We start from the raw sequence: 17,945 nt of genomic DNA, 5'->3' as shown, positions 1-17,945 counted from the left end.
CCCTTTGGTGCACAGTATGAAGCTCCGACCAGCTGCCCCACGCCAGGCGGCGCTGCAGGTGCTTTTGAGTCAAAAGAAAAGAAATGGTTTTTCTGTGAACCACCTCAATTTTTTAATTTTAGGATTCCATATTCCTTATGAAGTGATAAAAGGCATAATATAAGTTTGTTCTATAGATATAATTAGTGAAAAATTAATTACCGTTACTCTGTGCCACTTATTATTTTGGATTGCATTTTGCCCTGAGCCTGGAGAACAGGTGCTTGCACACACACACATGAACATTTTGTTTTTGTTTATAGGAATAGTAGATGCTTATCACAAACTTTTAAATCTTATAGGAACATATGAAATAGTAAATGAAGTCCCCCATACTTCCCTGAGGCAGTTTGTTAATTATCTGGCTAACTGTTTCTCTATGTAAAGACAAACATTTACGTTTTTTAATGAAATGAGGTCATACATAAGTTTTACATTTACTCTGTCACGGACGTCTTTCCCTGTCTAATTTTCATAAGCTGTGTGTTATTCCTCTGTACGTGCCACAATTTCTTTAACTACTTCCATTGATGGATGCTGTTTTCCAGGTGACTTTTTGTTGCTATCACAACCATGCTGCTCCAAACAATTTTGTATGTTTATCCCTGTGTACTTAAAATCTAAACTTTCCACCATCTGAACACTTCAAGACTGGAACACCTACTGTTGAAATTAGTAATAAAGTCCTGCAATTGCCTGGTAGCCAGAGTAGGTAGAGCCTGTACCTTAAGCATAAGGACATAATTGACAGAGTCTCTTTTCCCTTTTGAAAGTATTAGGGGGAAAGCCTGACCTTGAACCACGGCAGCAAAGGACAGAAGACAAGCTTTCTCAAGCTGGACACAGTGTAGCAGAGCAGTGATGGACCAGCCCTCCTCTCTCCCGGCCTCGTCTTTACACCCGTGCGGCTCTGACAGCGCAGGCTCACGTGCACCCGGCCCAGCAGGTTCAGGTGCAGGCTTGTATCAGACAGCCAGGCAGCTCTGAGACGTGCCCTCCCCCGGGGAGCCTCCTCTCTGTGGTTCTTCCACGGTGGGCAGATCAAGGCGCTCGAGGTTTGAAGTCGGGGGAACTCGGGGGCAGGGTATTCTCAAGGAGGGACACCGGGCCCTGGAATGCGCTCCCTCCCGCGGTCCAGCAGAGCCCGGTCTGTTTGCCTTCAGGGCACTGAGCAGACCCATCTGTTTACTGGAGCATGTTTCTGAGTGGTCGCCTTATGGCGGCTCCCCTCACCCACGAGCCTGAGCCGGGGTAGCAGCAGCATCCTCTTACCATCTTTGCCGCTTCACATGGAGGGGCTGACGCTGGCAAAGAATTCTTTTATAATAGGGCTCGTCAGCCAAAGGATGCAGGCTCTTATTTATTCCATGTGACGGATGATAAACATTGTATACAAATGGCAGAAATTAAAACCCAAGACAACAAAGTGTTTCAGAAAGCTTTTTCAAGCCCATGATTATTTTCGTTATTTATTGAATCTTATATCTCACTGGTTATAACAGCTGAGAATCTGGTTGCCTCCTTTCCCCCCCCCCCTTCCCCAGCCGACCCCCACCCCACATTGTATGAACTGGAGAGAAAGATCTGACACCTTATAAAGCCCTAAGATTTGCAAGTAAGACCATTAGAGACAACCTTTTCTGAGTACTGCACGTATCTTTTCATTATTCTTACACAGTCACTTATCTTCTTGTTCCACCTTTGAGCTGTGTCTCATGTCCTACTTGGGACTCCTAGCTGCATGCCTCCTGTCTCAGAGGCCCTTTTTAGGTTCTGAAAGCACTGAACGCGTTGTCATTTCTGACTTTACAAGCGAAATATGATGGCTCTATCGCTTATGAATAAAACATATCAAAAGGTAAAACTATCGAATGTGTACTTCTACACAGTACAAACTGCGTTTTATGTGTTCTGTATCTCTATGAAGTTTTTTTTAGAAAATGTTTTTATTGATTTTAGAGAGAGAGGAAGGGAGAGGGATAGAGAGATAGAAACATTGATGAGAGAGGATCATCTATTGGCTGCCTCCTGCACAACCACTACTGGGGATTGAGCCCACAACCCAGGCATGTGCCCTGGCTAGGAATCGAACCGGTTACCTCGTGGTTCATGGGTTGATGCTCAACCAGTGAGCCACACCCACCGGGCTCAATGAGGTTTTAATAGTAACAAGAGCAAAATATAAACTTGCAGTCCATTAATAGTTTGGTTTTATTCATTCTACCGATTTGCATTGTGCCAGGCACTCTTGTCACTGTTTTGTGGGGGGGGGGGTTGGGGTGGGGGGGGGGAAAATAGACACAAATTCTTGACCTCGGGATATGGGATTTTCACTGGGTAGAGACAAATAATAAACAAATAAATCAATCTTAGCCTTTTAGATGGGAATCAATGCCAAGCTGAAAAGCCGGGAAAGGGAATGTGTTGCATTTTTAAGTGGGGCACTCAGGGTAGGCCATGCCACTAAGATGAATAAGATGACCTTTGAACAGTGACTTGAAGGAGTAGCTAAATGGGGAAATTTATCCCTCCAAGTAGGAGGGATAGCCAATGCCAGGACCCCAAGAGAGCACATTGCCTTGCCAGTGTGTGGCTGGAGAGCACTGGGCAAGGGAGAGAGTGATGGGAGGGCAGAGAGGACAGAGGTGGGACTTCATGGGCCTTTGTAGGCCATGCAGGGCTGGCCTTTCTTAGGAGTAATTGGGAGCCATTTAGGCTTTTCAGCAGAGAAGGGAAGTGAGTTGGTTAGATTTTTAAAGGATCGATGGAGCTGCTGTGTTGAGAACAGATGGAGTGTGGCAGGCACGGAGATTTGCAGAGGTGGTTGCTGCAATCTTGGGATGGTGGCCCACCTGGGCAGAAGCAGTGGGCATGGAGATGCTGCATGCATTTTGAGGGTCATGCTGACAGGGTTTCCAGATAGCATGGGATCTACCTAATTAATAAGACTCCATGGAAGAAGAGGATTTCTGAAATGATTTAAATGGACAAGCTGCCCTGGCCTGTGTTGTTCAGTGGTTAGAGTATCAGCTCATTCACTGAAGGGTTTCAGGTCTGATTCCTGGTCAAGGGCATATACCTGGGTTGCAGGTTTGATCTTCGGCCCCTATTGGGGCACATGCGGGAGGCAACCAATTGATTCTCTTTCTCTCTCTCCCCTTTCCTCCCCTCCATCACTCCCTCTCACTCTCTCTAAAAATCAATGGAAAAATATCCTCGTGTAAGGATTAACAAAATAAAAAATAAATAAATGGAGAAGCAGAGGAAGAGAGGCTTCAAGTGCAGAATGGGTGAGCTCAGTAGGGAGGGGAGACTTCCTAATGAGCTCACCTAATGAGTGAAAAAATCGGTAAGGGCTTTTCTGAAAGGACATTTTTACAGTAGGAGAGTCAGGTCAAGTAGAGATAGGAAGAGACCTTTGACTTTTTAAATTTGTATAATATCCTTACGTAAAACACTGACATCTGCTAATTACATTATTGCCTATGATTTGGGGCTCTGGCTTTATAAGACCCTTTCATGTAATTTTTTTTTTAAAAAGTTATCTTTAATGATTTCAGAGAGGAAGAGAGCGGGAGAAAGAGATAGAAACATCAATGATGAGAGAGAATCATTGATTGGCTGCCTCCTGCACACCCCCTACTGGGGATGGAGCCACAACCTGGGCATGTGCTCTTGATGGGAATCAAACCTGAAACCCCTCAGTCAACTGGCCAGTGTTCTATCCACTGAGCCAAACCGACTAGGGCTCATGTAATCTTTATTTCAGTCACACTGACACTCAGCTCTTTGCAGCTTTGAGCTTTATTGGGGTGTTCCCACCTTCTTGCAAATATCACATCCATTTCAAATGCCACCTGATCCAGGAGACTTTTGTCACTTCCAGAAGTCTGAACCTTCTCATCTCTTTGACTTCCCTTAGCACTCTTTCTGCTTCGTGAAGTTTCCTTCTCATCATTTGCAAGCTTAGCCCTGGAGGAAAAGTTCTTTGGGATCAGGGCTTGGCTCTTATTCATATTTGTATCCTCTGAGAACTTGGCTCCACATCTTCCACATCTTACATGTAGTAGATGACACCTTAATATTTGTGAAGTTGAATTTGGTTAGGCAAGCCATTTCTTGTCTTATAGCCACAGAACAAGGGGTAATCTGTGGTTGTAAAGGGTTCTGGATCATTGAATAGAAGCTGTTCTCTCAGCAGATCATAACTGTACAAAGCTAGTTAGTGTATCCTTTTGAGGAACAGGTTTTGTTATGTTGCTGCCTTCATGTTACCATGACAACCTTAAGTTTTGGCACTTTCTGAATTTAGTGTCCTACTTAATTTCCTGCATTTGGCTCAGACAGTAAAGGGGACTTTGCAGAAGTGGTTAAATTCGGGATTTTGAGAGAGGGAGATTACCCTGCGCTGTCTGGGTGGGCTGATGTAATCTCAAGGTGTTTTGTAAGAGGGAAGCAAGAGGATCAGAGCCCATAGTAGGAGGTATAATGATGGAAGAAAGATGTTGGAGTGACATGAAGAAGGGGCCACAAGCCAAGGAATTCAGGAGTTTCCAGAAGCTGAAAAAGTCAAGAAAATAAAAATTTCCCTGAAGGCATGCAGCTCTGTCTACACCTTGATTTTAGATTCCTGACCTCCAAAACAGAAAGAGAATAAATTGGTGTTGTTTTAAGTAGCTTAGTTTCTGGTCATTTGCTATGATAGCAATAAAAAAACTAATGGAGTTGGGTAGCCCCTTTTAATAAGTTTCAAAGACCATCCAGTGGAGTTGTTAAGTACTTACCTAATCAGAGGTATTTATCAGTTAGATTCCAGACAATACTACTTCTAGTAGTACAAAATGATTAAGTGGGAAGGAAGCATAGAGATTATCTTGTTAATTACAATGTCTTTGCTGTCAGAATTCCAGTAATATATACGATGGATTGGAGTTGTCTACTAATCCACTAAGTTTAAAAATGCCATTCATTCAAAAGACTTACATTGACTGTCAAATAAATGCTAGGCAGTATGCCAGATGCTGGGCCATTCAGCCCCCATGGCAGACCTCATGGGTCTCAATGGCGATTTCCTGTTGCTTAGAGGGAACTGGATCTTATAGTCATCTATAAACTAATAAGTGTTTAGGGCCTTATGGGGACTGAATGTGACTTGATTTATTGTGAAGTGGGAATTCGTAGGTCAAACCATGTGTCTTCAGGATCCATGTGAACTTTCCACACAACTGTTCTCAATTTTGACTTGGCATCAAACCCTTTGATGGAGTTTTTTGAAAATACCGATGCTAGTGCCTCACCCTTGGAGATTTTGACTTGGTTTGTCTGGGATAGGGCCTGGGAATCTATGTTTGTTTTTAAAAATATATACATTTTATTGCTTTCAGAGAGGAAGGGAGAGGGCGAGAGAGATAGAAACATCAACGAGGAGAGAGAATAATTGATTGGCTGCCTCCTGCACACCCCACACTGGGGATTGAGCCTTCAACCTGGGCATGTGCCCTGACCACAGAATCGAACCATGACCTCCTGGTTCACAGGTTGACGCTCAACCACTGAGCCCCGCCAGTCAGGAGGAATCTATGTTTTAAAGAGTCTTGGATCTGTGGTGTCCCAAAGTGTCAAACATGCTACCTGTTGGTAATGAAGACTACCTAATCCTAAACTGATAACACGGTTTGCTAGGGTTCATACTGTGAACAGCATTTCCCAACATGTATTCTTTAGAATACACGCCCCTAGGATAACATGGCAAAGTCAGTTGCACGAACATTGGAAAACAATCCCTAGTACATTTTTAGAGGTTGATGATGGCCATTTACACGTTAAAAGCTTGGAGGTATTCTAGATTAAAAGAGTCTGTTTAATACTGCTTAACCCATATTCTCCAAACGTATTTGATCATGGAACTGCCTCATCATGTAACACTAATTAAATATGCGGTGCAATAAGGGCTCCCCAGGGTACACTGAGAAAACACGGACCTGGAAAAATGGAGGTAGTGATGGTGTTTGCCTTATTTAGAAGGTACCAGATGAAGAGTGGAGAGCTCTGCAATTATCATAAATTCACAGGAAAACAAAGGTTACAGTATTTTATAACCCAGAGAGTGTATGCCCATTAAACGTGTATGCTTTAAGAGCGACAGAATCACAAAACTTCTATCCAGATGGTCATCTCCATATTGATCCTGGGTGGGAGGATGGGTGTTCATTCACTGAGTGCTCACTGCTTCCCACACACTCTGCGGGCTTTCTTTATCTTCCATTTTAGAGCTACTCCACATATTATCATTACCATGTTAGCCCAGCCCGTGTGGCTCAGCAGTTGAGCGTTGACCCGTGAACCAAGAGGTTGCTGGGTCCATTCCTGCTCAAGACACATGCCGGGATAGCAGGCTCCATCCCCAGTAGGGGGTGTGCAGGAGGCAGCTGATGGATAATGTTTCTCTCTCACCATTGATGTTTCTAATTTCTCTATCCCTCTCCCTTCCTCTCTCTAGTGTGTGTGTGTGTGTGTGTGTGTGTGTGTATATATATATATATATATATATATATATATATATATATATGTAAAAAATATGGTATAAAAGATAAAGTGGATGTGTGCGGGCATGTGCATTGCAGGAGCAGGGGGAGGGCTGTGGAGGGAGGTGCCCTGAGAGGAAGCACAGATGTCAGGAGGAGGGAAGAAGGGAGAGAGAGAAAGAAGGGAAGGGAAAGAGAAAGGGGGAGGAAAGAAGGAGAGGGGAGGAGGAAGGAGAGGGGAGGAGGAAGGAGAGGGAAGAGTGTGTGCATGAATGTGTGCGTGCGCGTGTGAGCGTGTGCATGCGTGCGTGCGCTTGTGCATGTGTACGTGCGCGTGTGCATGTGTGCGTGCGCGTGTGCGTGCAGGGCGTGGGGCAGGCTCTCCTCCGCGCCTGGCTACTCCTCTGGCTCACCAATGGAGGCCCCAGCCCGCAGCAGGTAGACCGAGTGCTGAGCCTCCTCCTCTAACATTTAAACTCCCTGGAGCTTGCTGTGCATTCGACATCGCAGTCAGGTCCAGCCTTTTCTTTCAATATCGCAGACAAACGTTCTGCTTTTAACCCATTGTCATCTTATGGGGCCACCATGGTCCTTGCGGTTGGCTACCGAAGCATTGTTATGTGGAGCGTGACTGTATTTGCAGCCACAGGACTAAGATTTCCGCCTCCTTACTGCTCGTAACCTGGGCCTGCTCTCAGCAACTAGATGCCCCCCTCCCGCGTTCCCTGCCACCGGGCCTCCAACCTCAGGCCAGCGACGGTGAGTTGAATCCTCTCATGCTCCAGTCTTTGGTTTCCTCATTTGCTACCAGCCAGAGGTAACTGCAAGCTTCGAACGGCCTCAGGCCATTAGGCGATGTCCGTACATCTCAGTCACCTCTCTTTCTGAAAGTCACCTTGCCGTGTAACATAATCTAATCAGGGGAGGAAAAGCCAGCAGATTCACAGTAGGGAGGACCAGGCAGGGCGCTTATGGGAGCGAGGGGAGGAGGTGGGACATATTGGGGACCATCTTAGAGTCCTGCCTACACTGCACCCCTCCCTGAAACTGTAGAATGAGTCAAATGTGTGAGCTTTAAACGCCTTTTCTAGAATACCTTGGACAACCCAGATTCCTTTTTGTCCCAGTCTGCCTCTCTCACATGTCATTGTTCTCCTATTGTCAACCTTCCCCCAAGGCAGCATCTCATGGAATAATTCCCAAACGTTCCCAAATGCTCACTGAGTTCCATCACACCAGTCCTCAGAAGCTCCAGCTGCTCAAAACTCAATCCTTGGGGATCCTTGGCCTGTAAACAATCTATGTTGTCAGACACAGGGGGACACCCTGCTGATTTTCTCCGAGTCTGACGATGAATATTAAGATGTTACAATTATTAAGGACAAAACAAAACAAAACAACAAAACCGAAGACAAGACAATTCCCAAATCTACAGTGCCTATAGTCACTTGACTGAATTACTTAAAATCTTAAGAGCTGACAGTCCTCAAATTTCTACCAAGAGACCAGAAATTAACTTTTTGCCGCCTGCCATCTGGGCCTTGAATGAAAAATAAAATGGTATCTAATCCTCAGTTCCAGTTTTGTTCAGAGACAAAAAACAGAAAAACAGCAAAGGTCTTTGGCAGGCAGAACCTGAGGAATGGTACAGCATCCTGTTCTAACATCACACCTGCTCATTTGTCACAGCACCCGGGTGGCCTGGTGATGAGCATTGTATGCAACTGTGTGCTAGAAGTGCTTATTTAGTCTTTGACATGGTACTTCTTAATTCAGATTTTAAAATAGGATATAATTCAACCCTCCCTCCCCCATCTATCAGTACTTTTGTATTGTTGCAAATAACTGAAAACCTATGTCAAACTGGCTTAAAATTAAAAGAGATAGTTACATTTTTTTATGTCACTGAAAAACACAAAGCTAAGCCAGGATTTGGGGCTTGATTTAGAGCTCAATTATGCTATGAAGGGCCCTATTTTGTTCATTTATTTTTTTATTTATTATTTATTTTTATTTTGTTCATTTTGTTTCCCCCTCTCTCCACTTTGCCTTCTGAGGTGTCAACTTTATCCCAAGTTTGACTCCCCTAGTGGTTACAAGGTGACTTCCAATAATTCTCAGTGCTGTGTGGGGTTATCATTTATATTTAGTGGGAGAAAGAACATGTCTAGACCAATATTCTGAATTTCACATTTACTGGATGTTGTTAAGGACCATGGCCACACATGAACAATATTGTAGCCTGGGAAACAGAATGTGTTAGTGGGTTGAAGTCAATGTAGGATACCTGGGGAGGAGCAATATCAGAAAATAAATCTTGGTATTATGTGTATACAAGATACCAAATACTATATGATATAATTCCTGTATTTTAAGAAAGCCGATAGCCTGGCTGGCATGGCTCAGTGGTTGAGCATCGACCTATGAACCTGCAGATCACGGTTTGATTCCTGGGCAGGGCACATGCCTGGGTTGCGGGCTCTATCCCCAGTGTGGAGCATGTAGGAGGCAGCCCATCGCTGATTCTCCCTCATCATTGATGTTTCTGTCTCTCTCTCCCTGTTCCTTACTTTCTGAAATCAATAAAAAAAAGAAAACCTATAAAAGAATCTTTTTATAGTTTTAAGGATTTTGGCATATAATCTCTTTAGCTGTATTTGAATGAACCATTTATTGGCATTTGTATACTTTTCATGGTTTTTATCAACTTGATATCTAGTCTAAAATTTTAAGGGGTATTATGTGCTACCTATACATTTGACTATTCTTTCTGAGTGGAGAGGTACCAAATATTGCTGAAATAATTTTACATTTCCTTAATAGGCAACATGTAAAGACTGCCCACAACGTATTCCAGGAGCATTCTCCTAAAAGGCTGAAACTCCTCTGGTCACTATAAACAGAAACCTAGCAGGTAGAGTGTTGGGGAGAAATGGGAGGAAACTGGAGGTGGAGCCATTTTTGTCTAAATGAAGGGTTGGATTTTTTTCCAACTAATACAAATAGCAGTATTCTCAAAATCTCTCACTAAGTCCGTTCAATAGCAGAGAAGAACTGTTAGCAGCCAGAAGAAACGGTCATGTGTTTTGAATAAGCTAGTTTCCCGAGTGGCAAAATCATGCCTTTCTTAATCTAGAGACAAAAGATGAGGCCCATCTCTGCTTTCAGGATTCTCCTAACTTGAAGCTTAAATACTATCATTGCTGAGAATGGATAGTTCCATAAAAAAGGTCAGTATCTGGAATAGAGTTGGAGCCATATACTTGAAAAGGACTTTTCATGACGGCAGGTGTCTCTCTGTCTTTCTGATTAGGCTATATCCAGAAACCTTTAACTACTGTTTGGTGACACCTGACAGTGAGCAAGACCTTTCCTTCCTCTAAAATATCTGTCAACTCAAATGTTTTTTTAAAAAGGTCAAAAAGGTCATCTATGCTCTCCATGGGATTTTCTCACCAAATACCTGAGCTTTGGTGTGGTTACAGTTTCCCCCTAAATGCCATTAACTCCGTCATTCCTCTTCAGTGGCTTTCACATTCCCATCATGTTACATGTTGCCTGTGCAGCTTGGCAGCTTCTGTAGAAAAATATTGGCCAAGTGAGGGCTGTGGTCTCACACACAGAGCTGACAAAACCACGGTGTCAAGGGTGTGTATTCAGTGCGGGAAGAGGATTTCTCAGCACCTTGCCCTGAGCTTCTAGGACTTCCTCTTCAATACTTCTTGGAGGTCTTATAAAAGACTCTTTGTCATCTATTTCCTCCAGTGGGATATTTTACCTGGGTTATTATCACAACTATTTTGCTACGTGCAATGAAATTAGTGGCGATTCCATTTGTTGAAATCATATGTAGACGGCAGTGCTCTCTGCCTTATTACCAAATGAGTACAGCGTGCCCTTCAATAATTCTTTAAACTCTCAAATGCCTTGGAAATAATATGCTGGAATATTACTGAGCTGTGACTGAAGCACCATTTGTGCTAAATATGACAGCGCACAAATGATATTCCTCTATAAAAGTTCAAACTACATTAATCTTTTAGGGAGGTTCATTGACTGGGAAGATGGCTTAGATATAAAATAAAGACACCAAGGGCTCACTGAGGAGAGCTTTTCTAGTCAGGATTTCTAGGAACAGTGGGAGGTAAGGTTCACAATTTAACCCCTTAGGATTAAGATGTGAGCAAGGGAATGCGGCTCTGAAGAGGAGAGAATGAAATGATAATGCAGGTATTTCAATGTAACAGGCTTACCGGTTTGAGAAATAGAAATTAAAGAGCAGGTATTAAATGGCTGAGACAAGTAGACAATATTATTGTCGCTGGGAATCTGAACAAAAATGTGATGAGAATTCCCAACTTGATGTTTATAGTCCTTATCCACATAAGGTTGTATTTAGAAGAATGGCAGGCTTTTCCTGTGCAGTCTCTCCAATGACGTTTTTGTCAGTCACTTTTGCTTATTTGATTGAAGGGCTGCACAAAAATAAATGATTGCAGGAATGTTTTCTTTTCCTGGGTTTCCAGATGTGACCAGTAAGTCAGTATTAGTACCTATCAAGAGGTGAGAACGAGTAGGAGATTTAATTAGTATTACCGAAAGCAGTTTATGTAAATATGTGGTACTATTAAGTTTTTTAGTACTAGTTTTTCTAAAATGTATGGAACATATAAAAACAACATTGCTCTTCTTAAAAAATTATAAAAGTAATATATATGTATATATTTATTATAAAAGTAATATATATGTATGTACTTATTCAATGCATAAAACATGTGACAGTATTGAAACACACAAAGAGAAATTCACATATCACTGTGTCCAGAGAAAACCATCACTAACATGTTGGTGTGTATCTTGTAGTCTCTCTTCTGTAAAGACAGAGACACATTATCATTTTATAGATTGATTTTTACTCAACAATGTATTCCCCAGTGTCAATAAATAAGTAGTATGAGGCTCCTCTTGCAAATGAAAGAACTTATTATTAACGTTTTATTATACAGTTATTATTTATTATAAATGTAACATACACTTTTCCAAAGAAAAAGTAAGCAATATGAAAAGTTCTGAAATACAGTGACATACCTTTCCACTGTATCGTATCCATCCTCTTTACCTTACTTTAGCTTTTCTTTCTGTTTTTTTTTCCGTGTGTGTGTGTGTGTGTGTATGTGTAACTTATCACCTGCTACCATACTATATAATTTACGTAATTGTGTTTTTTGTTTGTTTGTATATTTTCCCAGTAGAATGTAACCTCCTTAAGGACAGAGGCTTCTGTGTTTGGTTCCCAGGTGCCTAGAATAGTGTCTGCTGCATAAATAGCTGCTCAAGTAATACATGGTGAATGAATTTATTAAAGAGCACTAGAAGTTTGGGACTGTTACATTAAAGGGTCAGAGAATGATAGTGGGTATTGGTAAGAGAGAAGGGGGAAGATATGAGAGCTATTGCAGGGGCAGAAGCCATAAGACTTACGGAAAAAAATGAGCAGAGATGTCTCTAGATTCTGGATGAAAGTGATTCCCTGCCTTTTCACTCTTGAATTATCCTGTCAATTATTTTTTAGTCTTTTCCCAATAACTTATAGATAGCTTCCTAATAGAGAGAGATTTATAGAACAGGGTAAAGGGGATCTGTTATTTTTAGGTTAAATAGATATTGAATACTTGGAGCTAGAACCAATTGACCTATTGATTTGAGAGCCAAGACAGAAAGTCCATTTATCTGCCAAGTTCTGATTTTCCACGTCAGAAAGAATCCCTGCACTATAGATTAGCTGCTTCTGGGCGCCATCAATATAGTTCACAACTGAATGTTTTTAAATAGGGATTAAGGTATATTATTGCAATTCATGCAATAATAACAGCGACCATTATTGTAAATAAAGATTTTCTATTTGATGAGCTTGTGGAACAAGATTTGACTTTGCCATTCAGCCTCACTTATTACAGGGAAGTCATTCAATTTCCCTCCCCCGCCCGCCCCCCATTTCTGTTTGGCTTTGAGTCTTGCCTGTGGCGCTAAGAAGATAAAGAACATCCCTGCCTAGACTCTTAGCTGTCAAAGGTATGTGGTGTGTCAGTGATAATAAGCTACTTGGTGATAGGTAAATATTTTGCATTTTTTTCTGACTTGCATATCAAAGAACCTATTTAGCTTCAATCTGTAAGCTTCACTCTCTCCCCGCCCATTAAACCCCTAATACTTGCACTTGAATGCTCAAAAAACCAATAGATTAAGCCCCAAATGTTTATATCCATCCATCTGGAGACTGATGCAGCTCTAATATTTGACACTTGACATACCTTTTCTTGTTTATATATATATCCCGTCAATAATGCCTTTATGAGGAGGTTTCCTTAATAGCTTTGTTTTCCCTTTAAACATCCGTATCAGAGTAAAAGGAATCACATGCCTCTGATTACTTAAGTGGGAAAAACAGCAGTTATCCACGATTCCACCATTATTCTTACCCCCATATTCAGGCCATTCAGGAACCCTATCTTCAGATACCTTCACTTTTACCTCTTTATATCTCCACTATGACCACCTTCATCTTCCTAACTGCCTTCTAGAGGATGGGTTATACAGGGAAAAATTATTAATCATGGTGACTAATAGAGTTAGAGTTGTGGTCTCTACTGATTGACTGGTGCTAGGTGGGGGATGCTTGATCATTGCATTTGGGACTGATGTCAGCCATGGAATTGTTCTGTCCAATTTCACAAGGATTTGTTCTGTGGGAGTGTTGCGCTTTCCTAGGTCTGGAGCTAAAACACAACTAAGGCCAAGATATTGTGCTTAGTTTGATTGAAAAGTGTCTCAGTAGTCAGTAAACTCAGGACCTTGTTTCTAAGACTACTGGATGATGACCAGAACCTCATTGTCCCGAGGGATTGATGATTGACCAAGGGAGAGGGAGGTGGGTGAATCACGGCACTAGGTTGGGCCAATTTGAGTCAAAGGGAAAAAATAAAAATAAAAGGGCAGATTAAAAAAAATAAGGTTTCTGTGTGAATACAGACTTATTATTGGGCCCCCAAGATACAGGGATAAGCACATCTGTATAAAGAGGAGAAACAAAGGTTATTTATTTTAATAAAATAATAAAGGAGCTGTCCTGGTAAGAAAGGGAGTTGTTTAAGGTCAGGTACACTGTCTGAAACTAGGTCTTGATTGACCCCAGGGCAATATATTTGTCATATTTTCCCAAATAAGAAATTAGATTCAGGCCCTAGCTGGTTTGGCTCAGTGGATAGAGCGTCGGCCTGCGAACTGAAAGGTCCCAGGTTTGATTCCGGTCAAGGGCACATGCCCAGGTTGTGGGCTCGATCCCCAGTGGGGGACTTGCAGGAGGCAACCGATCCACCATGATTCTCTCTCATCATGGATATTTCTATCTCTCTCTCTCCCTCTTCCTTCCTCTCTGAAATCAATAAAAGTATATTAAAAAAAAAAGAAATTAGATTCAGGAAAGTTTAGAGTATATCATAACCTCTTTTAAAAAATCTTCTATAGATGTGTGTGTATGAGATAAAGTATACTATTTACATTGGCAGATTTAACATTTTTATGTGAATGATGTGGCCAATTCAACTTGTAGATTTGCTGAAGTGTGAATGAGAGTCAAGGACATTATGAAACTGTAATTTGAAGGTGAGTGAGCTATGAAAGAAAATACCTCAATAAATATTTGCTATGTGAATGAATTGGCCTCATTTCTCAAGGAGTAAATCTCTTGGAGTGATGAGTGTTATTTCTTTGTGAAAGTATCCTTCAAAACACAGTCCATTGCCAGTTCTGTTTAACTGTTCCTGAATGTTCTTAAGATCTGGAAGGTCACAGGACACATCTCTTTGGGATGTCAAGGCTGTGCTGGGTTTGGTCACTAGAACTCACCGTGCCAATTTGGTAATAGAGACATTTTGACTCCAAGAGAAATTGATACTTGGGCTTTGGCCATACTTTGTACTCATGACATTGGAACTTCCTGATCATGTATCATGCATCCATTCTGAGGAACACTTCTGTTTAAAGCTGATGATAGTCCTGGCCAGGTAGCTCAGTTGGTTAGAGTGTTGTCCCAGTACACTAAGGTTGCAGGTTTGATCCCAATTAGGGCACATACAGGAAACAACCAATGAATGCATAAGTAAGTGGAACAACAAATCTCTCTCTCTCTCTCTCTCTCTCTCTCTCTCTCTCTCTCTCTCTCTCTCTCTCTCCTTTAAAGACCCAATATTATAAGAACTAATATTTAGGAAGAAGCATATCCAGAAAGAATCTGAATCATTCTTTGTAATAACATGATTTCCTACTTTGATAAGTCTCAACTCAGACCATATAAAGAGCAATACAAAATTCCTGATTTACATGTTGCAATTCTGGTTTGCCTCTTAAAATACTTCAAAATGTATGCATATAAGCATAACCAATGGACACAGACAGTAGGGGGGTGAGGGCACGTGCTGGGGGGTGGGAGTGGCTGAGGAGAGGTCAATGGGGGAAAAAGGAGATAAATATAATACTTTAAACAGTAAAGAATTTAAATTTAAAAAGTAAAATAAATCAAATACTTCAAAATGGTCTTCTCATGTGGTATGACTGGATCAAAAATTTCTAAACAGCATGTTCTTCTCCATAGTAGTTCACAGAAATGTACCTATAAATGCCAACATCTGTGCACATTTAGGTGGATCTGTCCATTGGCAGGGTGAAATAATCACGTTCTTTAATCTTTAAATCCAGCTGTTCATAGACATTAATTTCTATGTCATTTACACTCCTTGAAATAGTATCATTACACAAAGACACACATTTTAATTTGTTTGCTGTGTCCGGTCCTATTACACTTGATACCTGGCCATTGTTGGTGGTGAAAGGGTCCCAGTAACTGTGTGGCTGGCATTGTTGCGCAAAATGTAATGATCCAAATAGGACATCTTGAGAATAATTGCATTCATATAATATTAATTTGGAATCTAAGTCTTTTTTAGTTGAAACCATTACATTTCCAATGAGAGCCTAAAATAACTTAGTGCTGACTTAAAAAAATTTTTTTTTTTATAATGGTAACATTTATTTTTGAAGTTAGGTGGTGATGTAGGGGGTTTTGTTTCTTCAACTGACTAGCCTCCCTGATGTACTGACATTTTTATGAGAAAATAAATAGTTTTATATTTAATGCCTGGGTCAGTATATTTTCCATTTCCCCCCCACCCCTTTCACTAAGATTTTGACAATCATCCAATAAAACAAAGAAACTATTTCTCATCAATTATTATCATTAGACACTTTCATGTAAAAACACATAATATGTATAAACGCACATCTCATTGACATACAAGAGAATTTCACAGAACCTAATGACTAATTGACTTGTTTTTTCATGTATTTATTTGGTACACATGTGTAGAGTAGAAATATTTTCCAGGCAGTGTGCTTGACTACAGAGTTATAAATTAAAGCCTAACATTTCTGTATACTTGAACCTCAAAAGCTAGAAGTAGAGCAAATTGATTATAATAACACTAGAGGCCTGGTGCACAAAATTCGTGCACTTGGTGGGGGGGTCCTTCAGCCTGGCCTGTGCCCTCTCGTAGTCCAGGAGCCCTCGGGGGATGTCCGACTGACTGCTTAGGCCTGCAGGGAGTGGGCCTAAGCCGTCAGTCGGACATCCTTAGCTGCTGCAGCAGAGACGGGAGAGGCTGCCACCTCTGCTGCTGTGCTCCCCAGCCGTGAGCCTGGCTCAGGGCTTCTGGCTGTGCAGCACTCCCCCATGGGAGCACACTGACCACCAGGGGGCAGCTCCTGCATTGAGCGTCTGCCTGCTGGTGGTCAGTACACGTCATAGCGACCGGTCATTCCACTGTTCGGTCGTCAATTTGCATGTTAACCTTTTATTATATAGGATTAGTGAGAGTGTATGGTGTGTTAAGGTATTATGTGAACCTAGAATAGCCAATGGTTAATTCTTCCTGGAGAGAGAAAAAATCGACATAGTGGCAACCTCAGAGGTCAGAAGTCAAACTGATTGTAACTTCTGCCTTCCTGTCTTGACCCTGAAGACAGAGAACAACTTAACACACAAAGACTGGTGACCTGGGTTGAGAGATGGAGATTTTATGAACTTCTTACCTTGCCCTAGCCAGGGGACCTGAGTATGGGGAACACAGGTAAGCTCACTGCCCTGCTTACATAGGAGTCTTGATTCCCGCTTCCATGGCCTTGGTCATCAAATCCTGTCTTCCTCCGCGTTCAGTGCTTCAGGTCATTCTCATTTCCTGCCACTTTGCTGGCTTATTCCTATTCATTTTGGGCTTAAATATCCTTTTTTCAGCAATACTTTCCCTGGTTTCTTAGTCAAATCCCCTTTCAAAATGGTCATCAAACTCTTTAACTTTTCTCCATTGCCTTTATCACGGATCATGGATTTATTTGTGTGTTCATTGCTCCACATGGCAAGGACTCTGTGTACCTGTTACTGTGTCACTTTCAGTATCTACCACACTGTGGCACATGGTAAGTGTTTAATGCATATTTGGGGAATGATTGAAGTAGTTGTGATTTATACAGCAACACAGTCCTGGATGTAAAATGCCAGAAGACGGGAGAACTTACCCCTCTGAAGATGTAAGCACTGCTTCTTAAATGCTTTCCTCTTTCTTACTTCTTGCCAAGGGATTATTTACTCGTTGCAGTTGCTCTAAACTGAGTTAATTCTAGATCTAGTCAATCCTGAGGGTCCACTCTACAGGGCCATCCAATTGGGTAGCCATCCCCCCATTCTTTACCTAAAACCCTCCATTCTTGGCTTGTGTGAATAATGACATCAGAATTGTTCCTTTTTCTCTTTTATGATGGTGTATGTGTCTGATCCTATGAACATTTGCCAAAGGTGTTTTAGACTGAAATGGCTTAAGGGGTGCTCCAGTTGGGCTGATAATACGAATAATCTTGTAGTTTATTTTCATTAGTAGTAGTGATAGTAACTAACATTTGTAGCAACTGGTTATTTTTAGGATGTTGTCTGTTTTAGGTATTGTTTTCCCCAGGACAAAGTTTTAAGGGAAGAGAATCAGGTAGGTTGAAGGATTAAATGGAGTTGAAGGGATTAAATGAAAACATCAGTACCATAGAGGCAAGAGTCACCAGGAAAAGACAGTCCTTGATAAAAATAAAATTAAAATAAATCAGAGTCGGGGTTTTGGAAATGAGAATCCGAGAAGAAAGTCAATGGTATAATAGGTTATTATTATTATTTTAAAAACTCTGATACCATCTTCTCTTTGCAACCATAAGAGAGCAATACTTGTGTACTGTGATCTACACAGAGTACTTCTCTGGCTGTGATCTCATCCTGCTGACACTTCCCAT

This window comes from Cnephaeus nilssonii (assembly GCF_951640355.1).
Source record: "Cnephaeus nilssonii genome assembly, chromosome: 18".
In the NCBI taxonomy this organism is placed as follows: Eukaryota; Metazoa; Chordata; class Mammalia; order Chiroptera; family Vespertilionidae; genus Cnephaeus; species Cnephaeus nilssonii.
Note: the sequence above shows the minus strand (reverse complement) of the source record.